Here is a 24784-nt window from a genome sequence, read left to right as displayed (position 1 = left end):
CTCAGTCAGGGAAGATGAAGTGCTAACTTTTCTTTGCTCCTCCTGCCTTCGCCTCTTTTCCACTACTTCTCTGCAGATGTGGAAAACCCACACTTAGGATGAAAAATATAAACGTAATTCTCTGCAACAAACACTGATGATGTTTTCAAAACCAGATGTTGCATTAAATGGAGAAGAAAATATGCATGGCTGGTAAAATGCATGAAGCTTTTAGAAAGGTGAATATAATAATGCCATATTGTTTGACATTAGTTTTGGAGAGAGAAATAACTTGCTAAGCCATCCCCATATCTTTTCTGCCCATCAGCTGACCTACCTGATCGTGACAAGTATTCTTTTTTTTTTTTTTCCCCATTAATCAACAGAACAGCTTGTTTAATAATTTCCTGGCTCTCAGTCCTGAAATTTAGGTCGTTTAAGGTGTTTTTTTTTTCCTATCCTAAGCCTAATGGGCGCATTCAGGATCATGATGAAGAGCAGAGCTCCTGGCGAATGGCAGCTCTCTTGCGAACTTTAAAAAGTGAGTTTGCAACAGTGACGAACAATGAGGTGCAGCTCTATTTAAATCAAACGGAGGCAGACAGTTTCCGAAAGAAACTGAGCTTCCAGCAAGTGCTGGAAAATTTGCCAAGGACCGAACACCAAGTATAATGGTAAGACAGCGATAACTACTTCAAAATCACACAGTATGTGTCGAAATGCATTTTTTGAGGCCTTCCTTTTGACATTTGCTACATTCTTACCTGTTCATTTCTTCCGTGAAGCTCATAACCCAGAACTTCCAGCACACAGCCTGCTGAAAAGGAGCATCCTCCGGTGAAACATGTGTTAGTACAGGTACAGGTGATGCCAGCTAAACTGCAGTCTGAAATACAGAGAAATGCAGAAGAAAGGCTAAATTTTCCACTTCTCAAGGCTTTAGGAGACTATGATCCTTAAACACAACACCCGTTCCAACAAAGCCAGCTGGCTATCAAGAAAACCTGCTTGCATTTGAGTGCCAACAGACACAACTTTTTCACAACATGTTCCCTAGGCTGACTGGGAGCAAGCTGGCTCTACTTCTTCCTCTTTTGTTTGTGGGTTTTCTATTAAAGAGAAAAAAAATGACATTCAGGTATTGCTTTATGTTCAAATGAATGAGAACATTCCGTTGAAGTCGCACTTAATAATTTCCTAATTCAAGCTCTAAGTGAATTTTACCATAAATCTCACTGGATCCCCTTCTTACAATGTTTTTCATCCCAAGAACCTAGATGATGAATAACAGCAATCAGTATCGGTACTATTGTTATTCCAGTTTTCACATGAAAAAAAAAAATGAGGGTCAGAGAGGTGAAATTACTTAGCCAATAGCACTTGGCAAACCTGGGATAGGAGCAGAAATCAAACCCAGATCTCCCGAGAGCAGTGCTTCATCTGGGAAGGGAGCCAACCCCATACCCACTAGTACAGGAGCCCAGAAGAGTCTATATTTCGATTACAAGGTCACTAAGGAAAAGTCATCTCTTCTGCACTTTCCCAGTCAGCGTTTGCAGGAGTTAACCATGAATTTCGTGTGCTAAACTCATAATTTCACGTCTTTAACAGTGTGGTTACCTGATTAATTGACAATTCAATGTAAATGCCTTAAATTATTGACACAATTATAACAATAATCTGGTAATTATACTGGATAAGTCCTGGTTAGTTTAGTAAATTAGTAAATTTTTAGTAGAAAAGATACCTCTGCATAAAAACCACATACACTGGGCTGTAATTCAAAGTTTAATGACTTGCCTTCACGTTTATCAGGCTTTTGATCAAGTGTTTCTGATGAAAAATTGCTCCTGTAAAGACCTTGCATCCTTGCATTTCCTCCTGGGTTAAGGCAGATCCTACTTCTACCGCCGTCCCAGGAGTACCTGGAATTATGTATGAATTTAGTCTCAGTTCTAGGATTTATCCCTTGCATTGATTTTTTAATTTAATTTAATTTTTTTTTAAGATTAAAATCAAGTAATCTGTTTAAATAATATTAAAGCTTCTCTGCTAAATCTTTTAAACTTAAACTAGGCATAACAGTCAAGAATAATAATAGGAGGAATATAAGGGAATGCAGAAAAGTCCTTAATACCTTCTGCTGCAAAATACGATGGAGAACTGAGGGTTTTCATACAATATTAAACGCCCTGCAAGAACAGCATCCCCTGGTAACCCTCCTTGCTGTCCTGGTTGTTTACTGTGCGTGTGTGCAGTGGGACACGAAAGGAAGCAGGAGCTTTACTGCAGAGAACAGTTTGTTCACCTATTATCTCCCCGGATTTTCAGCTGCAAAACCGTCAGGGCCAGGAACGATCAAAATCTTTTTAATAACTTGGAAAGGCTTGGGCCCCCTGAGTGGAAACCAAATCCTGCGGCAGGCAGCCGAGCTCCTGCGCAACATGCAAGGAAAGCTGGGAGCCCCCGAGCACAGATGTAAAGCAGCTCTAGCCTGCTCTGGAGGGACATCCCCTGGATCTCATCTCTAAAGCCAGCCCCTTAGGTGGGGAAAAAATTAAACTCCTGAGCCTGCCAGAAAGCATGAAGTAAAATACGCCTGGTTTGCTGCCCCGATTTGGTTGAGGTGAGTCCACAACGTTCTCCAGGGACTGCCCTCCAGCAAACATAAGCCTGAAGGAAGAGGCCAGAAGCCAGGGATGCTCTTTTGTGGTGTTTTAACCACGAGGCAACAAGTTATAATCCCTTCGTTACCTCATGCTGGAGTGGGCTCCTGCTCTGTGGTGCCTCGCTTCAGCGCAAGAGCAGGGTCTCGAGGCCTACACCCACCCCCTTAGGAACGGGTATGTTCCTATAGCCTGATGCTCTGAATTCTTCCTATCTATGCAGCTATCTATAAAAAAAAAAAAAGGTGAATTGGGATCTGAATGTCTTTCTTCCCCATCTCCTGTGATGGTTTTCAAAGCCTCTATGAAGTCCTTTTACATGGGGGTCACAACTGTGCATAAAGCGAGGAGCCTAACGTGCTGCAGGCCTCTGGGCACTCAGGATGAAGCCCATTTATTTTTCAGTTCATCAGATTCAGCCCATTTTTCATTTTGTGCAGAGAGATTCACCATTAGGCCATCCTTTCATCGGAGCTGCTGCCAGAGCCCACCACAATGTAGAAGTTTCGCTCTGCACCGAACTCCAGACGCTGATTTTAAATATAGCGACGTTATTTAAAGCCGGGTTTGGTTGCTCAGCGACTTGTCTGTAATGAAGGATGTACTGCTAGGGGCTTCCTCGCAGGTGGAAGCCCGAAAATCAGTCAAAGAAGCAAATTTAGGTGCACGCTGGGCACGGCAGTGATGAATTATACGCCAGTCTGCCTCCTTATATTTAACTCCAATGAAGTTAGCAGTGGTAGGAAGCGTCAGGAAGTGTAAAAACAAGGTATTTCCAAAAGAAAAGATCCTTTCCATTCATGGTTGTGGTTAGCACCTGAATGTCAGCATCACCCTTCGGCAGACTGATCATCCACTGCTGCTGATCATAAAAGTTTAGGAACAAACACTAAGGAGTAACTAAAACTATGTTGGTGTTTGCTGGTTATATTGCTACTAAGGCAGCAGCAGGTAAGCCTCAACCAGCTGGATTTCTATTTACAAAGTCAAAGTTCGTTTTTCCTAAACTGGTTTCAAATCAAATCAATCTCAGGCAAATCAAAATTTAATTTTAAACAGAAAATGCATCCGGGATGGAAATAGAATATCCATCACTAAACCTCCATACTGTGTCAATAATCTGTCTGTTTGCTAAGTTTGTGTCGGTTGTAAGAAATGTGATTTTTACCACACCATTTTTTATTACTTCCTTCCCAGTTCACCTCTTGCAATAACTTTTTCCCATATAAATCACCTCTAATTTGAGCCCAAAAAAGAGGTCAGTTCTACCAAGCTGAGATTTAAAAGGACACATTCTGCTGTTCTCCTGCAAAAATTAGGTGCCATTCCTTGTAGGAACCTCACAGGTAACTAAGTCATTGCCATCAAGCACAAACCGAGGCGACAATTCCCTTCTAAGCACTCTCATTCGGCAGTTGTAACTTTCCGAAAACCATCCCTTAGGCCAAAATTCCTCACGTCTTGAAACCTTCGTGCAGTAATTTAGAATACTTGAGCGGGACAGCAGTTACGCTCACCAGCATCTTCATGGTGCCATTTTGTGATTATGCCGGTAATGCCCTGGCAAAAATCCCAGTCAGGTGCACTATTTCATTTTTCTTTCTTTCTTTCTTTCTTTCTTTCTCTTTCTTTCTTTCTTTCTTTCTTTCTTTCTTTCTTTCTTTCTTTCTTTCTTTCTTTCTTTTTCTTTCTTTCTTTCTCTCTCTCTCTCTCTCTCTCTCTCTTTCTCTCTTTCTCTCTTTCTCTCTCTCTTTCATTTTATTTATTTCTAAGGTCTGTGCAGTATAACCACACGGCCTGAACCTGAGCAGACACTGCAGTCTGTTGATAGCGGGGCTGCATTACAGTGCAGAGTGCACGGAGCTGTGTAAGATATTCACCCTGTGGCAGTGTTGTGGCACTCAGTATGCTTGCTGCGAGAGGGTCTGGAGTGAGGGGAGGGGGAAAAAGTAAAAAAAGGAAAAGAAAAGAAGTCTGTAGCACTCAGCTCTGTGAAAATGTGAATAAAGACTGACTTCATGGCTCTAGAAAAAAAAGGAAAAAACAATAATAATAAATAAATAGCCACTGGGTCACCGTAGCTCCGGAGTAAGCCAGCTGCACAAAAGGGCTTTAAATACCTGCTGTGTGAGCTACTGAATTTAACAGAGTTAATAGTTAGAGGTGTCCAGTAAGAAGGGTTAATGAGAAAATTGGGCCTGGGTGAGCCGTTGCGGGGAAATTCACTGCATTGCCAAACACGGGAAGCGTTACAGGGCTGCCATGTCCCCCGCTGCCTCGGGGGTAATGCAGGGTAGAGGAGAAGCAATCCCAAATTTTGGTTAGGAAGACAGAAAGGAAGCCAAAGCCTCAGTTTCCTACTCCACCTCCCAGCACCTTGTCGGATGGCGTAAGCAGGCCGCTTGGCTCTCGTGCAGGACATATTCTGTACCAACTCCAACAAAGCCACAAAGGCAGAAGAGTTCAGTGTTTTTTTTTCCAAGCTTTTGTTCTCCTTTTAAATTCCTGGGCCATCTAAGAGTGCATTGTTCATGCCTTCAAACTGCCACAGGTTTTTCATCAGCAGTCTCGTGATCAAGACCATCCTACTCACTGCCAAAGTTTGTGCCAGCATCATTTTCTAAAGCCGCTGCTGAATTAGATTCCTCGTGACGATAAACATGTTCTTCTCATTTTGTTCCAAGTTTCTGTTTTTGTTTTCGTTTTTTTTTTTTTTTTTTTTTTTTTTTTTTTTTTAGCAGATAGAAATGAGGAATAAATAAAAAGAATATTTTTAGGTATGTCGTAGCAGAAGCTGATGTCCTGTAAAAACTGGAGTAAAACTAAGAGACCCAGCTCTGATCCTAAATCATTTAACTAAGGATGGTCCAGCAAATAAAACAGACATGAAAAGGACACATTTTATAACTTGATGCAAATTTAGAGCTGTTGTTTACTCACAGTTTGTTAATTGCCTTCTAATATACCCAGATATCCTCTAGCAGGATCAGATCCATCACCATCACCAACATTGCGTGGGAAGAGAAGTTTCTAGAGAGGAGAACAACAGGCTAGGAAGGGGGAAAGGAGAAAATAAACATTTAGTTAGGAGGCAAGGGCAGACAACAAATATAAAGCAGAAGGAATTGTCTTGTCACCCCATACAGACAGGGCATTTAGAGACATTTGGGGACCTTCAGAGACCTCCTGGAGTTCACTGTGTACAGCACTTTTTTTTTTCTTTATTTTTTTTTAATCTGCCCATACACTAATGTCACTCCTCTCTGAACTGCGTCCTTTTTCTTTTCTCCTCTCCTTGTAATGGCCATCCTTCATCCTCTTCATCATACCAATCACATTTTAACTTCTTTAACTCTGCTAGGTCATAAGGTATTGACATTTTGAGGTTTTATAGTCTAGGAAAATGACACTGACTTATTATTCAAAGCATATATTTTATATAGTGCAAACCACAGTTCTTTGGTTAATCCGTGTTTCAGTATTTTGAAAGACAAGTTATCCATGACCTGACTATCCATGACTTAGCCTTTTAAATTAATTGTCTTCACATCACCTACCGTAATCCCCGTAAAGTGACAGAGCCCCAAACATCTCCCATTTGCTCTACCATGGGGGAGGGAAGGGGACATAACCATTTCGTGCTAGTCCATCCCTTCCTGGGTCATAAAGGCCGTAGTGCCACTCACAAAGCAACTACTCCACACTACTTCATTTTCACTTCCTCGTCATACAGAGCCCAGCACCATATCCATTTATTGTCCCTGTAAACGCTACACCGAAGACAATATCACCTCTTCATTTTCATGCAGCCCCTCCTTCCAGAAATACATCATCCTCCACTTACACTGTTTAGAGACCATTTAATCAAGCTACCACGCGGATTTTTATCTTCTGGTGCACTTGACTCATAAATAACCATCTCATCCATTCATCATTTTTGTTGCCGTCCTATGGATTTGCTATAATGGATTTGCCCAAGACGCGCAGCCTCACAATTGCACGCATCAGTCAAGTGCCCAGCTGAATTTTTAGGTGTCCACAGCTCTGGAAGGTAAGGAGCTACTGCGGGTCGCATTTGGAAGGGAAACGTGTCATTTCTATTGACATGCTTCAGTGAAGAATTTCTTCTACATCATAAATTCAGAAGTCAGAAGATGCAATCATAAGATCATTCATCGCCCCTATTAACTTTGCTCCTGGTGATGGGGTGTTATTGCTCTTAAATGCCTCTTATTGAGCAGTAACGAAAGGCACAAATGAAAAATTGCTTTGTAGTACAATGCATACTTAGATTATCCAAACTATAAATCCCTCGTGACAGCACCATCTTTTTCTCGTGTGCTCAGCATGACGGAGAATTAATCCATGATTCAGTCAAGCTTCGAGACTCTACCAACATATAAATTGTTAATAACAATAAGCAATTAATTATTTTCCTAAGTGATGGTAGAGTTACTCTAACTTTTTGGTGGGCACTGGAAATATTAATAGGTGAAGGTGATGGGCAAGGCAAAGCATTTTTGGTGATGCAGGAGGTCAGACCTTTTTCGAATAACCATCACCACGATAATCCACACGTGGGCACCTAGGGCTCTGTGGTTTATCAACAGGATCAGCACCTGTGCAGTGCCCCTGTTCTGAAAAATAATGGTGTTTCCGTAGTACACGCAGCACACAAAAGCAAGAAAATCATGCACATCTTCTGCCTCTGGATGATAAGCACTCCTGCACAACAAGCAAATCACTCTTTGCTCAACTCAGGTAGAAATTGTAGTTTATTCTGGTGCTTTCTAAATCCTACCAGCTTCCTACTCTCGGGGGAAGCCGTCCTTTTTCTCGTAACCTCCTTGCGCTTCCTCCAACGTCAAACATTTTTGTTTCTGTACCGTGCTGTCCATGCTTTCTCAATCGCTCATAGAGAAGTAACTCGGAAATGAATCCATCCTTTGGCCACTTGTGCTGTCCGGATATTGTCATTCTCCAAAGGAAGCTTTTTCAGAAATAAAAAAATAAATAAATAATGTTTTCAGTTTGGAAATAAATACCTTTTTGACTTTGGTTTTGGAGGGGTTCGTTCCTTTCATTCTTTCCTTCTCCTTTCTTCTCCCCCCCACCAAAATTCCTCATCACATATTCTTTATTTTCTTTTTACCGGTTTTCTTTTGGTTTATTTCAGCCCTGAAGAGGAATTCAGAGAAAGCAAGGCAAACCTTGGTCATCAAAAAACGTCGATTCAAGCAATTCCCAGCAGTAGCCTCAGGGTTGCTATCCGTGTCTTAAAAATAACAAGGAACCCCATCTCCTGCAACAACGTCTTCCAATAGTTTGGGTTGGAAATGCTCGTGGACTTCTGAAACACAACTTGAGCAGGCCAAAGGAAAAAGCACGGACAAAAGTGAGCCACAAGGACCAGAGCAATAAGCAAGAAATCACTTTTTCCCTTTTCATCACATCATGATCACCCCTCAAATATATGTCTTTGGCAAGATGCTTATTAAACAGGACTCCAAATTATTGCAAAAAAATATTTCTTGCTCATCCCTGCCTGGAGATTTGGGATTTGTCATTTTCTCAAGGCTTCCAGCCTTGGGACACCAATGGGACCGTTTCTGTTACCTAAAAGGAGAGGAATTCTCATAATTTCAAGGGGATGTTCTTGGTAGGTGTCAGATATTGCAGCACTTTGTTTCGTATTCTGAACGTCCTTGTTGCATCCCTTCCTTTATTTTTTTTTAAATGATTTTTGATTCAGAAATAAATCACAGCAGTGGTAGATCACTTTTTGGGGAAAGATGAGATGATGATGAAGCTACGTGGTGAATAATATCAGACGCATAACCCAAGTAGATACAGAAGTCATTTTTTTTTCCCCGTTTCGACACTGTGTGGCATCGTTTTTCTTCAGAGCCTTTACCATTTTCAGAAGAGAAGGGAACATTCAAAGAAACCTCTCACATTAAAATCCAACCCCCAGGCACGTTCTTTGGCAAAGAGCAAACCTGACACCAGCACCTCCCAGCAAAGCAAGACCTTGAGCATCACAGGACACGGGGGACACCAGCCAGGAAAACTCAATCCACAGTCGCTAAATAGTGCTGGGATCCTTCTAAAGGAGAGTTTCGGACTGCTGTCAGAGGGAAAAATAAAAGACATTTTGCTTTCTGAGTTTATCCCACTTCCAGAAGCGGGCTGAAAGGCAGGGCTGAGGATGCTGATTGCATTAGGGATTCCGGACGGTGCCGGCGGGTCTCTCTGGGTAAACCTCTTCTGGAAAGAATGAGCCAGGCTCTTCACACATTGTTCCTCCTCATCCATATGCCGACGAGCAAGCTGTTAAGTTTTCAGCTGATTTTGTATTTTAGCATTTTTTACCTCCCTTTGAGGCCTTTGTATGTGATCGTTTCCAAAGATGCCTTTCCTAAGACAAAAATAAGTTTCAAGCTAAAGATTATCATACTTGAAAAGCGGCGTGCTTTTGCCCGATACATTTCGATGTCGAAATAACCACCTGGTTTGATATTCTTGCTTCGAAGAAATTTTCAGGAACCTGAAATCACAAAAAATTGGGAAAGAAAGCACAGCAAGTGTGATCAAATGAAGACGTGGCCAATATTACGGCAATGTACTGCCAACCCAGACCCTAGGAAGTAATTCACAGAGGTTTGACAATAAGTCAGATATTTCTCCATCCCATTTCATGAGCACCACACACACTCGCGGAGCCGTAACACCATCCCAAAAGGCTTGGTCTCTGTAAAAATTTGTAGCAGCAGTGACAATGGGAACAAACTAAAGACCCCAGCTGACATTTGGATGCTACTTCTCCTTGTTTGCCTCCACATCCACATCCTCCCCCTGCCAGGGAGAGGAAGAGCAGCCCCTCTATTTATTTATTTTGATAGGCAGCGTTTTCCCGTAATCAAGGCTTACATTTTAAGCGGCCGGCTTTCTGAAGCATGAAATGGGTGCATAAATACAATTCCATGACCTGTAACATCCAATTTCAGCATCTTTCATCGCGCAGCGGCTATCTAACGGGAAACTAAAGGTTCTCATTTCTTGGGAAGTTAAACGCAAATATTCAAAAGTATTAATCACGCAAAGTGAACTCCGGAGCCTTATGTTTATTTCTGATGTTTTGGTTTATTTGAATAAATCCCAAATGCGATGTGTTGGTTTTTTTTTCAAAGCCTGGGCACGTGTAGCAAATTGCTTTTTCACCCCCTTTCTCCTGCACAGACGTAACAGATCAAAGACACCACTCATCCCCCGGATGGGGATGGGGATGCTAGAGGAAGGGTGACCCAGCATCAGAGTTCCCAAATCCCACAGCTCCCTCAATTCCCATCCCTGCTGGTGCTGTGACAGGGCTGCACAGGGGTGCTGAGCCTCAAGAGATGACTTCAAGGCGATGCAGAGAGCCTGTGCACGCCCTGCACAAAGCAGAGCCCAGCTGGTCCTTGCATTGCCGTGGCCTGGAGCAGCCCCAGGCTGCATTAAGGATCTCATTCCTTTCTTCCTTTCATAAATCTTGTGAAATAAATCTTTGTCTGAAGAAAGGATTTGAAGGAATATTGCCACTGGGGTTCTCTGCAGGAGGTACTGGGGGAAGAGGAACTTAAAATCTCCTTGTTTGAGAAAGGAAGGGATGGATCCGGGCTCAATGAAACGTGGTGCGCCAGAGCCATTCCATATCACACGGCGAGCTTTCTCCGCGGATCTCATCTCTTGGTCCTGCAGAAGAAACCCAAGCAAGGGGCTGGCACTTGTCCTCCCGGGGCTATTTGCAGGCGAAAGGAAAAAGCAGGGAGAGATGGAGCTGCCTGGAATAGCAAAATGGGTAGACACTTTTGCCAATCAGCCAAACCAACAGGGTTATTTATTTTTAAGAAATGCCATTTCAAAACCATAGCAGTGGACTTATTTTATTTATTTATTTTTTTGGAGTCAGAAGGATATCAGTTTTTTGTTTGTTTGTTTGTTTGTTTGGGGTTTTTGTTTGTTCTTAAATAAGTGGTGCCAAAACAGAGGTGCAGGCATACATCACCAGAGTGAAACACTGTCCATCTTGATAGACATTATATTCTCTAAATGACAGAGACAACATCTTTGGTAATTCGAACTTGATGAGTGATGTACTGAACCTCAGGACTCCAAACAGCAAAAGAGGGACTCCAGAAGTGCTCGTTCTTCAATCAGCTCCACTCATCTGGACTGGATGGCAAAGAAAAAATCCTCTGAAGATCCTACCCCTCATCCTGCAGCGCTAATAAAACCATCTCAGCAAAGCAAACAGCACAGTCACCAGGTTCTTTGAAATTCAAGTCACAGCCTCGTCAAGAAGCTGTTGATGGAGAAAAATGTTAGTGAGGGCTAACAGGCTACGAGGAGCCACTCCAGCCCTCGATATTACTCACACACCGTCTGATAAAAGCTTCCACCCCAAGAAGGTGGAAGACAGGGGAGCCCGGGACGGACATTTTGTGATCCTGGCAGCTTGTGGAAAAAAAGCCAGACGGCGTTTATTTCAACAGAGGTTTCTGAAAAAGCTGAAAAACAGTCGGTAAGGACAAAACACCACCTGCCAGCACCTAGAGTGAAGAGGCGATTCGGATTTCCCTTTCAGATTTGGGCTGAATTCCCTCTGTAACGTTCCAACGCCGCGGCTCCTTCGGTGGCAGCCTGTGAAAGCCAACGCTCTCCCGCAACAGCTCGGACCTTTTCGGCGCTCGCCGATTTGATTAGGTGACTATCAAGTCCTGCTCTTCGCCAGCCTTGATGGCCTCTTCGAGAGAGAAAAGGGGAGAGGCAGGAAGGCACAGCATCAGTGGCAGCTCATTAAACGCACACAGGAAAAGTCACCTCCCCGGATTTGGGATGGCAGCCTGCAAGATACATGCACGACGGGCTCTGTGCACCCTGTGCCCCCCTCGAGAGCACGGTGCAGCTGGCGGGGACGTGGTGGCAGCAGTCCCTAGTCCATTCTGCAAGGACTGCATCCAGGCAGGACACAGATTTATCATTTCCTCCCCATTTTCAGTAGCAAAGCATCAGGAGCAAGCCCAAGACAAGAAGTATCATGCAAATAACCATAATGCTTAAATTCTCATAGTTATCATTTAAACGGGGTTGATTTCAGACTCAGCTCTTGGCAACTAACTCATAACTGGTCTATTTTGCTCTAAACCCGCTCTTACAGCCAAGATTTTTTCCCCTCTCCAAGGAGCGGCATGCCCAGTAATTGCTGGTTTATTGCAGTTTAATCAGTGCAGGGTTCATCTTCCTTGAATGTATCCAAGCGCCTTTAAGATTTCTCGTATATTATATGTGTACGTGGGCATAATTTGGGTCCAGTCTTGCCATTTACTTGGACTGAAAGCACTCTGCACTAAATTCTGCAGACAGCCTGATACGCTAAATCTCTCCTTGCCTATAAAATATCATTAATACAGTCACCGGTGATATATTGCTATGAAAGGTCACACGAGTTACAAGTCGTTTGTTATAAGAATTCGGGATGAGACTATACAGAGAAAGTGTTAAAATAATCATGCAGTAGCCATACGGAGAAAGCTGTTAGCAAAATTAAAGGGTTATCTCAAGGGGCAGTTCCCACTGAAGTTCGTTTGATCAGGAAGGATCTACCTGCAAGGTGTGGGTGGGGATGTCCTGGAGTGAGGGCGAGCAGAGCTGCTCTAAAAGCAGCCAGTTCCCCCAGGCTCCTGCCTGGGAATCAGGGAAATTTCCATCGAAACTGCTCTATTTTCTGCAAAATGTTTCAATTTCAATGAATCAGCGTTTGCTGATGAAATCGGGTCAAGGAAGTCGGGTTCACATTCCATCTTCACAATCCTCTTTAAGAGGATTATTTTCAAAGGTCAGATCCACCTCCTTCATAGGTCTTCTAGATTAGCGAATAATTGAGAGTTGGACCAACATGTGCACGGAGCCAAGCTAAAAGCTGACAGCTGAGCACCTCTTTTAGCTCTTGAATCTCAGTTCATGGATGGGTTGCTTGAAGAGATCAGATGGAAAAAAAAATCCCTGCAATATGATGTGATGTGGCAGCTCTTGTACCTAATGCTTACCTGCTATATGGCCATCAAACATTAAATTCATCTGCAAAAACTTGGTCAATACCAACAAGGATTTTACCCAAGGGTGTGCAAGGAATACAAACCTTGGGCTAGCCATGGACGCTGGTCAGAAGCATAGTGGGGCTTAGGCTCCTGAATTTAGCATGTCACCAGCAGCCAAGTTCCTAAATACAGAAGAATCTGAAGCTGTGGTTTTTATCGGGTGGACTTCGACTCTAATCGGATGGATAAAAGCTTTCCACAAGACCTTTCGGCAAGCCTTCAGCATTAGTTATCCAACGAGCTCGTGTCCTGCCTCTCTCCTTGTCAATGCAAGCAGATTCCAGTTAAAGCTAAAGATATTTTCTTTTTGTAGGTAGCTAATTGACTGTGAATGCCAATTCAGTGTAATAAAGTTGGTGACATTTTTTAAAGGAATGTCATTTTTTTAATTATTAAGAATACTCACCCATTTTTTCTTCGAATCGGGTGAAGTGGTAAATTTCCTGACAAAAGTAATTACGTTGCATAAGAAGAAGTCCAGAGCAGAATGGGCACTTCATAGCTCTCTGGGGGTTGGGATGGAGGAGTTTGTGTGTTAGATTTTTCCCTTTACTTTGAGGTGAAACACAAATTCCGTGGATTTCCTCTTCCCCCAGGGTGAGCAGATTGTGTCCTGCCAGTCCCGGCTGGGTGCCGGGCTGCTGAGGAAGTGATCTGGTTGCTTTATGGTTGAGACAGCTCCCTTTCCTCCCAATTTTTTAGAGGTCTGCAAAACAGATAGAGCGTGAGATGATGTGTAAGCAACTGTAAAGCACTTCAAGAGATTGCTTAGGAAAATGGCAGATTATCCAGCATCAGAAGCGTTAAGAACAGAACTAAACCACTGCATGTTAGATGGGGGACAACAACTGACGGTGACAAACGAGGAGAATATAGTAACGTGAGTTAGTTATAATAACTGTGATGTGATCATTTCGCTGGCTGAATGTGGAAAATCGGCGTTCAACCATCATTTATGTTGCTGTCACAAAGCATTACGGTGTGCACGTGGCACTGAGACCTGCCCTTGCTCGGGGAATTCAGATCCAGCAGCCCAGTTTTCCCACTCTTCCTCATTCTTCACATTTAAATTTAATACAGATGTCCACCAAAACCAAAATTACGAGTCACTGAAGTTTTTGCCAAGTTTTCCTCCTATTTCAGTGTTGTTGTTTAAAGAAAAGCACAAAATTTCTTATTCTGCTTCCCCTCTCCTCCTGCTTTCCTAAAGCTGTCTTTATGTGGCACTGTGCCAAAGACTTTAATAAATGAAATATACAATCATAATAAAGCAATAAAATTATTAATAAATTCATAAAAAATAACTCAGGTTTTACTGACAGCAAATCTGCTGCTTCTTTTCCAGATTCTCTGTCCCGGGAAAGCTACACAGCATTTTTCAAAGCCCTCTTTTCCATTTGTCTTCCTATGTTCATTTATTCTCTCCTCCAATATTTGCTCAGCAGCACTGCATACTATTAAGGTTTAATGGACCTGTCCCCATAATAACGGACCACATCATTTTTTGTCCTTTTCCTCAATGTAGACATCCTGTTTGATACTCTTTGCTCACACAGTCCTCCTCTTGCTTTGATTAAATACATTCAGCATTCCTTCTCCCCAGCTTCTCACTTCACTTTCTAGGGGGAATTCTCTCCTTCCTCCGATTATAATTTTGCACTCAATGTCCAGGGAGAAGTTCTTGGAGTTAATGCCTCCGTTTTCCCTCGTTTCTCACATCTATGGGCATTTAGAAATGCAAGTATGGAGGCACCAGCCCCACTTGACAAGGCTGATCATAAGAAAATTCTTAGAAATAAGAATATTACATAGGAAAACATAAGAACAATAAGAAAACGTTCTAGGCAGTGACTAATAAAAGCCTGGCCATATCAGATGCCATCTCCCACCTTCTCATCATACATTAAGGACCGCCAAATATTAGGTAGAACAAAATCTGCTACAGTTATCCTCCCGTGACACCTTTCTACCAAATCATCCCCAGGGGTTCGGGCATGTTTGCCCTCAAAAAGTCCCTCTCTTTTCCACTGGTCATCACGCATTTGTGACATTTATTTATTTTTTTTGGTGCCATTTAGCTTCCAAATCTTATACTTGAGCAGAAAGCAAAATGAAAGCATCGCACATTTTTTGTGGCCTCTTGTCTAAGCTGCATACTTGAGCTGGTTTAGTCTGGTAAATTCATTTAGATACTCATCAAGTTATGGTTTTTTTATTTCCTCATCAAACTGGACGGATTTTTTTTTTCTTAGTTCAGCGGATTTGGAACGTGGTTAGACCAACAAAGCGATCGCAAACCTTTGTCACTTTCTACAACTCATTTATCACCATCAAAACAAATGAATATTCCAGTCGTCCTGAAATGACACGTATTAGAGATAATGCCCTTCATAAAATGAGGCATGTAACTAAACCATTATCGCTGAGTGTACAAGAACTTTGTTTTTCTTCCCAAGACAAACAAGAGCTGCTCCTCGAGGGGTTTGCTAATAAGATTCTGTGGCAGAAGGAGTTGGTTAGGCACAAAGAGGGAGCTCAGCTCTCAATTCCTCTCTGCATTGCTAAAGGGACTTTCAAATGAAATATTCACTTGAGTAGCAACCACACAAAAATGTTTGAGATTAATATTTAGGGACGGAAGGGTTGGTTAGGATAAAACAATACCCATAAAAGTCAATCGTCTCTGAACCTCTTCACGAACCACAAGTTTCAGAGGACATTTGTCTGTACCAAATTCCAAGATAGAGTGGATAAGCTTTTAGATCTGGGTGTGTACAAAATTCAATTTGATGTAAATCAATTCACATTTTTTACATTCACCCACCGCTGCATGTATATCCCATTAAAATTTCACGGGCAGACTTTTTCCTCTTGAAATCTCTGATAAATTCCGTTCGGTGCCATGGTCAGTTCCTTCCTGCCACTGATGGGTTCCTCCTGCAATAAACCTGCCGTTGGAAAGCTGCTTCGGAGGGGGAAATGGTGAAAGACTTTCTAATTAAAAAGGAGCTGGATTAATCCATTAACAAGCTGAATTAAACCTGTATCACCCATTTGGCTCAAATAACCATCTTCACCTGGTGCTTTTGGTGTTCACGTGTAAATGAAATGATGAGGAGGATTATTTTAGTCTAATTTTTTATTTCCAAATGTCTACGTAAAAAAGACACCTGCCCATTGGTAACTGGTGCTTTATGTACTTATAAATACAATTATTGGTAATTAGTACTTTATGTACTTAGGTACCGACAGCTTTATGTGCTACGAAACGACCGAAAATCAGGTCATTTACCCAGGTAAAAAACAAAATAGCTGACTAATTCTAGGTATTCAAAGAGCTGCAGCCTGTTTTAGTTAGTTTCTTTCTCTTCTAAATAAAACTTCTCTGTCATGGCTCACCAGGGAAAACCTTAAATATCCTTGTGGATGCTTATTAGTTTTTATTATATCGCCTAGGCACTAAGCACAGGAGAAAGGGATTTCAAGATCTGCCCAGTAAGATGCAGACCAAAATGAAAGAAAAAACATGAAGACTTACAGGGTCTTTTATAGGTGAAAAAAACGAGAGCAAACCCAAAAGCATCTCCCTTGGATAACATTTAGTTTTAAATTAGTGTAAATCTAGAACGAGTCCTCCTGATTACTCTGAAATCACAAGGACATAATACAGGGAGAATCTGGCCCAGGTAAAAAAAACAGACAAGAAAACAAACTCACAAGAAAATAGAAGCGAATGAAGGATTTTCACATTAATACCAACTGAAGAACTGAAGCTGGTACAAGAAAAGGGGGAAAAAAAAGATAAATATTGAAAAGACTTTAAACAAGGCTATTTTTTTTTCTTGTTGAAAGTCAGATGTCTGATTTGGTTCCCTTCCAGTAGTGATATTTAAAAAAAACTTGTTCTGCATTTTGTTACAGTCCCCGACTACCGAGGTACCAACCTTCTGCTTAATCTTTATTCAGGACGTAGAAAAACCTCTGTAATCTCCGGTGTTTTTCTGTGATCCCAGCCTCCTTTTGAATATATACAATACGTCCTCTGCCAATACAATCTGTGACCTTCTGGGGCGGATTGAACGAATTCAGGTCAAGAAACCGGCGGTAGCCTTGCATTGGGGAATTCTTTTACCAGGCACCGTTGGGGATGGGAAGCAGAGGTTGCTTGGCATGCCAGTCAGGTCCGGAGACACTGAATTGGCTTGGACAAGGTAAGAATGAAATATGGATCTCTGCTCACTTGCTGGTGCAAAATCAGGGCTGAGACAGAAGCAGAATAGTTTGTGTTTGGTTGAGTTGAAAATCCAAGCTTCCTCTTAGCGCCCAGAATTTGCATCTTGGCCCGGTCTGATGACAGCTACTATTTGCTAATATAAATGAAGGTACGCAGGAACACAAGGTAAAGCTAAGGCAAATCAACTAAGGATTGATTACTTAATGCAGTTAATCCACTGTCCATAAATGAAGATGCTTTTATGCCAGAACCGAACGTCATTATTCAGTGAAATTTAATTTTCCTTTAACCTGCTTTAAATTATGTCATAGAATTAATGGGATCTGATCTTTCAGAAGCATAGGCTCCTAAATGTAATTTGTTAGACTAAAAAGCATGGTCAGACCGCCGTCAGCATTTCCCTTGTTCACACGCGGTCCAGGTCCTGTCACTTTATCCCTGTTTGCCTCCAAGAAGAGGTTTTTGGGTGATTTTGCGTGGAGCCAGGAGTTGGGCTCGATGATCCTTGTGGATCCCTTCCAGCTCAGGACAGTCAATGACTGTGCGGTACAACGAGTAACCAGCCCCCAGCTGAATGTTGTGCCAGCGCTCAGCACCCTTGGAGCCCACCCTCCAGTGAATTTCCACCTACCTAGGGACTCCTGTGTATGCAATTTAAGTGGCCCCTCACTCCATCTTCCCCTCCTTTCCTACACTCTCTCTGCCTAAGGGAGCTGAGGCTGGAGGGCAGAACTTGCCAATAAAGCCTGAGGCTTAAACACGTGTAATATTTAGACGTATCACATCGTATAGCATCTGTGCACAGTGTATATGTGTGTATGGTTTGTGTGTATTCGAACAGTACACTAGCCAGTTTAATGAAAAGCATCCCCTTTTCCTACATACCCGTAATTTATGTGCAGAGATTCCTCAAGTTTAGCTGATTTGCTTCAGCTTATAGCGCAAAATCTTCCCGTGGTCCAGCTGCCCTGAAAACGCAGTTCTTAAATGTCGATGGTTTACGTGCAATTAGCTGTGTATGAAAAAAAAAAAAAAAAAAAAAAGAATCTGTTGAGCTTGAAGCTACCTTCTCATTTAAACAAAATCCCTGGCTTTCAGTTTGCATCCACACGTGCCTTTTTTTTTTTCCTAAGATACAAAAAAAAAAGATAAAATGTAAATGATAAAATAATGATTGATAAATAATGATAGATAAATCATAAATCAAGCAGTTCAGATCCACAACAAATTCCGTCCTTACAGGATTTCCAGAAATGGTGATTTGCCTAGGAATGCTTGCTGAACTGAGACACAGGATGCTCTACCTCCCCAAGCATATCCCAGGCACATTCAAGACAGGTTTCTGATGGCTATGTATTACTGATGTCCATTAGCTGATTACAAAAGGCTACCGTGCCATCCGTGGTTTTTTCTCTGCTGTTGCTGAGCACAAACACAATAGGAAATGTATGCCTGGAACCCCGACAGGCTATTTTTGTTTCATCTTGCAGCCTTCATTCAGTGGCAGATAATAGCTGGTTCATCTGCCTCTAGCTATTTGCTAAATGAGGATGTCGAAAATGTTTCAACAGCGTTCCCATACAGTTCTTGATGTACACTAAGAAAAAATGTCATTGCATACAGGAGTTTGTCACCTTACCTACTGATGTTTGAGGTTGGTCCGTGTTGCTGTGTCATACGATCAGAGATCATAAAATCATTTAGGTTGGAAAAGACCCATAAGATCATCAAGTGCAACCATCAATGGATTGATGGACTTGGTATTCTACTACCATGTGACAAAATGGCATGGACACGATATCCATACTTTCTGCAAGAACATATTTTCACTTAATATCCTCAAGTGCCCCTGAACTTCTCTAATTTGGCACAAATAGGACAACCGAAGCGAAGAACCGCAAAAAAAAAATCAATGAATCAGCAAGAATCAGGTGTCACCAATAAGACATCTCAGTATTATTTACGATGTCCTTGGATTACTGACCTTATCCATATTTATGGCTGTGGACAGCAAGGAAATAATTTTCATACAAATAGCTGTGAGTGAACAATTCAGGATTTCCAAGCTGGCTGGAGGAAGCCTTTCCAATTTAATAGGTATTTATTCATCACACTCACTAAACACGGACCAACGTCTAGCTTTGGTGAGCAAAGGAACAGAGAAATGTCATTTTTTTCCATCAAAACTTCTGGAGCCACCCTCTAGAGATCCCAGTGGCAAACAGCAGGTTCTTGTTGGTATCTGCCTTTTGGGAATGATGGGGAGAAGCTCACAGCAATTTTTTCTTTCCGTGAATCTTCCTTAAGGTTATTTTTTCAAGGGGCCACGATTATTCCAGTGAATACCTAAGACAGGAAGAGGAGAGAGCTCTTTAATTGATATCCAAGGTGACCTTCAGGCAACTTGGCTGAGAAAATTCCACAGTAAGAAGATTCTTTTTCTGCTGAATCGGTTGAAAATGTGAGCGCTGCCCCAGAATTAAAGTCTGGGACGGTAAAGCAGACAGCATGCGTCATTAAGAAGCACAATATTCCCAGAAATGACATGTGCTAAAGACAATCAGAGCCAGAAAGTTGAACGAGCCATTTCACCAAGTTCTCCCTTTTATAAATCCAAATTTGAAACCGTGGTTCTGAAAGAATGAAGTTTTACGTTTTAATTATTTATTAAAGGAACCGTGTAGGGCAGTTTAAAAAAAAAAAAAGTTTTAAGTTGAGATTTTCAAAATCCAGATATAAATTCTGATGGAATTCTGCATATTTTAGGATCCTAACTTTTAGATTTCTTTGAAAATCTTTGTCTACAAATGTTATAGCTGGAATGAAGTTAAAATCAAACGTACATTGTTTTGCCAGTAGTAGAAGAGTCTGAAATCCTAATGATGTCAGTCTTGTTCAGCTATAAGGATGTACCTTAATTCCCACACTTCAGTCATAGCAACCGAGGAATGAATCCAGGAGCGTTGGGGAAAATCTGGATTTGAGTAACACCCTTTCACCCCTGCAAAAAAATAAAATTAATAATAATTACATATATACATATATATATGGTTTTGAGCACATATACCACTTTTCATTGTGTAGAAATCCACTGACAAGCTCCAGTGCCTGGTCAAGACCTATCAAGTATTATCAGTTAAGAACTAAAATTGATCAGAATTTTCCAAAAACGTGCCCTGGAGCATTACGGTTTAAATCTGATGCCCAAATATTTTATCAAACAAAAGTATGGCACTCCATCCCTTTGATGTATAGTATAACCTGATATGCTATTCATGAAAATTTTTCTTCTTGTTGAGAATCTTAAGTTAAATTATATAATATTATATAATGTATAATATTTTATGTCATATTTTACGTTGGAAGGACCTCTGAAGATCACCTAGCGTCGGATCACACACTCCAAGCAGGGGCAACTTTAAAGTTAAATGGGATTGCTTAGGGAAAACTGTTTTGAGTACGTCCAAGGATGGACATTGAAAAAAAAAAAAGGAGAGAAAATAAATTTTTATTTATAAAACCAGACATGGCTGCAACTTTCCACAGGAATAAAGGAAGAAAGGACAATGGAAATAATTGGTAAATCCTCACATAGTAGGAAAATTATTAAATAAAACACCCAGAATGAGTCTTGGGCATGGGCCACATCCAGTGCTTCAGCAGATGGCAGAAAAAAGTGCGCTGGGATTTCCAGACTGCTCCTTCCTGCCCCCAGACCAAGGAATTGGGTGCAGCAAGGAGGTAAGTCACCCCAGTCCTACCAGAGATGCTGATAGCACCAGGAGCTGTGGTGCATCCTGACTTACCTGCTGGCTCTGGGCATGGCTGCTCTCCACTACATCCCAGGAAAACTCCCTTCCCTCCTCCTCCCTCCTCATTTTCCCCATTTCACAGGTCAAGGAAGGAAAAATACCGAGAGCTTTGACACGGTTCAGGTGATGGAGAGGGAAAATGTTCTTCGTAAGGGGCCTGAATAAGGGCCGCGTGCTTCAGTAATCAAGATACGGGATGAAGATGGCTCGAACGAGGATCCGGGAGGTGTTCTGCAGAAATAACTGGCAGGATCTGGACACGTCCTGGATGTGAGGAGCTGCAGGTCACAGAGAAGATGCCAGGTTCCTGGCCTGAGCGACGAGCAATACTGGGCTGCAAACAAGACTGAGAAAGGATAACGGTATTAATAATGCGAATAGTAATGGCCCCAGCTTTGGGATTTAGTTCAGGTGGCACTTTGCTGGGATGTTTCCAACCTTCTCTAGCCTTTTATTTATCACCTTTCCTTCCCCTTTGTCTTTGCACGCACATACCGGTCAGTTGAAGCTCCGAATAGGTGGTTTCTTTTTATTTTGGAGCAGTTGAACAACCCAGAATGGTTTCAGCAGTTGTCATATCTTCATTAGTTAATTCTGCAAATAATATTTCCATAAAGTTTCAGATAATAGAGCACTTGTGGGGCTTTTCTCTGCATCATTTATCTTCATTTATAGGTATCTGACAAGTCGAGCGGTTTTCAGTTGATTTTAAATGACTTATAATACATGACTAAAGATGGCAAATGATTTTTATTAGGATGTGAGCCCATGTAAGGGGAAAAAATAAAATGGCAGCCTCGTAAGACACAATTAATCCATTTCGAATATCCTGGATATATTTATTTTTGACACGTAATGTGGGGTATGTACAGTGGCAGAGGAAGCACTCTCTGCTTTATTTACTTTCTAACTTGATATAATTCCTGTTCTTAGATATAAGAACATATGCAAATTGACATATAGAGCTAGTTTAATTAAAAGAAATTTAAAATGAAATGACAAAACTCTTGAACATACACAAAAAGGAAATACATTGCTAGCTGAGGGAAGAAAGCCTGGTTATTATAGAAGTGAACCACGTGCTTTTATAATTAAAACAGTCCCACGAAGGACTGAAAAGGGTAAATTACATAAATCTGACCCAAATCAGAACACCTGCATTTATAAGGTAGGAAATACCTTTCAGATCAGCTGAAGACTAGAGAGCTCCAAAGCCCTTTGCTTTACTTGCAACACAAGAAGATATCCAGCATTTGTCTAAGATCCCATTTTCTCCTCTTTTACCTTAATTTCTTTTCTCCTGACATTTTGAAAACTTCCTTTTTACACCCCAAATATTCGCCTGCTCGGATAGTAAATTAAATGTGGTTAGTGTCCTTAATGTTTAGGTTATTGTACATATGATGTATATTACACAGATATAGTATTTGTAGGGGGTTATATGCACAGATAAATAATGAAAATAGCTGTGATTTGTAAAAGAATATATCTATATACAAATATATCTATATCTATATACAAATCCCAGTAAAATTCCAGACGCGGTGGCTTGGGCGCACTTTATTTGAACTAAATTTCTTTACCCGTCTCCAAACCACAATCTTAGCATTGAAAAAAAAATAAAATTTACAACATATTTACTCTGTTTACTTTCTAACCCATCATTTATACTGATTTCAGGGTTTTTCTGGGCTTGGACAAGGGAGATATGGTCACCTCTTCCCTTATCATTAGCTTCCAGGCAGCGGCAGTATGTCTGCGAAGTTTTCAGCACTCGATCTACTTACAGAAAATTTGTTGGTGAAGTTTTCTGGCCTGTGTTTTCTAAAGAGGTAGTCTAGGAACTGATGTGGTTCTTGCAAGCCTTAAATTCTGTAAATAAGGTGTTGAATACAAGATATTTATTTAAGAGAATCTCATAGACACACATGCACTCCAGGATACAGATAGATCCATTGCCACTGTAATTAAAATATGCACAGAGGAACCTTTCTAGTGATCTTGGAAGAAAAGCGTGTATTTCTTGAATATCGAGCTAGGAACAAAATTAACCTGACATTTGTATTTGACGAGTAAGTTAATGCTGCGCTAATCCCCTTCGGGACGCCGCAATTTTCACCTGTCAGAGATGTTTTAGCCCAAAGGGAGTAGCAGTCCCATCCCTTTCTGTTCTACTTGAGCTGGAGAAGAAAAAAAGAAAAAGAAAAAGAAAAAAGGAAAAAAGGAATAAAAGAAAAAAAAAAGAAAATGGAAAAAAAAGGGGGAAAAGGAAGAAAAAAGGAAAAAAATAAAGAAGAAAAAAGAAACAAAAATAAAGAAGCCACATGTAACAGGCTGTATGTCATTATGTTCTTACTATCCCTTGTTTTCCTAAAGACATTTTGGGGGAAAAGGGCTGTGGAAGGCTTTGCACGTCCCTGTGGATACCTTGGGAGGAGAACTATCTGCCTGTAGAGAAGGTGAAAGTCTGCAGCAGCTGCATCCTGCCAAGCAGCAGGCTGAGAAGTTTCCCTCTCCCAAACTAGGCAGGTGGGGGGCTGGGGTATTTTTATTTTTTTTTTAACACAGATATAAATAAGTTTCACTTGAGACTTAATTGTTAATTAGTCCACTTTAAAACCAGATATGTTAAATTCATTACGGCGCTAACCCAGTTTGAGATGCATTAGTATTCATCTTCCCTGCTTAATCACTCCAGTATTCATTTAAAATTCTCTCAGTAATCTAGTCTGCAAATTTTCAAGTTGATGGAAATGTCAAAAGCGAAAGGGAGAAATGTCTAATTAGCTGAGTACCTTGCTTGTTGCAATTTCTGGGCAAATAATAAGGGGACTTATGTAATGCTCGCTGCAAGAGGGTGCGGTATTTCATAGGAGCCTTTGAATGAAACAAAGAATAGCTCGTGATGACTGATTGTCTGGGCAATAGTGAGAAATAATAGAGAAATAATAGAGAAATAATAGAGAAATAGAAATAATAGACATTATTTCTGTCTATGGTACAGAAAAAATCTGAGTGGTTCTAAGATTCAAAAAAGGGAACAAAAAGAAAAAAAAAAAAAGGAAAAAAACTGACAGTTTTCCTATTTCAGATTCCTAAAAAAAATTTAAAAATTAAAGAAAAAAATAAAGAAAGCTTGAATTGACTAAAGTGAAATGGATTTTTTTTTTTTAAAGGAGTGTTTTGTTTGTTTATATTAGGGCCAAGGATTGTATACAAATTGGCTGTGGCAATACCTAGGTGAGGCTGCGTAACTGTTATTTTTGCATCTTGTCACCAGATTCCTTCACTGTGGCTAGCTTTAAATGAACGTGTAAATTAAATCCGTCTTTGAGTGCCTAAGATCTTCAGGCAGGATTTGTTTGGGGAGGCACAAATTATTTATAAGTACTAATCAGTGCTAGCCACTAATGAATTCTGCTTTTTTTTCTCTCTCTCGTTGCCAGATGTTAGCCAAAGTTTAAAAGTTCCTTTATTTTCCTTTAATGCAATTACTAAGCAAACATTTTGGAGAAAGAAAATTCACGACCTCATTAAACAGGAGCCACGGCCCTTTGCCATTTCCATTTCTGTTCTGTCTGGAATCCAGATGCCTGCTGTTAAAATTCCAAAATTCATCATGAATTACACCACCAAAGAATGCAAGATGCTGCAGTTATTTCCTTCTCTTCATCAGAGAAGTGTTGAGATGGTTTCGACACCCATGTAAAGGGTTTTTAATAGTGATACTGTGCACCAGGGTTAACGTCAAATATCTACCAGCAGTGACATAACGCGAGCAAGGGTAGGAAAAAATGTGTTATTTCACATCCTGACAAGCACAAAGAAGTTTGAAGAGCTGATTTCCCATTGCAATCAGCTGGGTTCCTGTCCTAGGGAAAAGCTAAAGACTGAGTAAAAGATGTTGGAGTAGAAAAGGATGAATAAAAAGAAAGTATAAAAAGAGAACGGATG

At 41.1% G+C, this 24784-nt stretch overlaps 1 long non-coding RNA gene across 2 annotated transcripts; it reads right to left on the bottom strand.

The window, feature by feature from the left end:
- Nucleotides 1-19871: 19871 nt before the first annotated feature.
- On the bottom strand, nucleotides 19872-22893 carry LOC121062234. 2 transcript variants are annotated; one of them, XR_005815482.1, is made up of 3 exons: nucleotides 22547-22893; nucleotides 20932-21176; nucleotides 19872-20019 (listed from the first exon to the last, which is right to left on the bottom strand). It is a non-coding gene; the product is annotated as an uncharacterized LOC121062234 (long non-coding RNA). The 2 variants fall into 2 exon arrangements; XR_005815483.1 differs by lacking the exon at nucleotides 22547-22893 and adding an exon at nucleotides 21326-21440.
- Nucleotides 22894-24784: the final 1891 nt, after the last annotated feature.

This window comes from Cygnus olor, chromosome Z (assembly GCF_009769625.2).
Source record: "Cygnus olor isolate bCygOlo1 chromosome Z, bCygOlo1.pri.v2, whole genome shotgun sequence".
Taxonomy (NCBI): domain Eukaryota; kingdom Metazoa; phylum Chordata; class Aves; order Anseriformes; family Anatidae; genus Cygnus; species Cygnus olor.
Note: the sequence above shows the minus strand (reverse complement) of the source record. Positions and strands in the feature narration are given on the sequence as shown.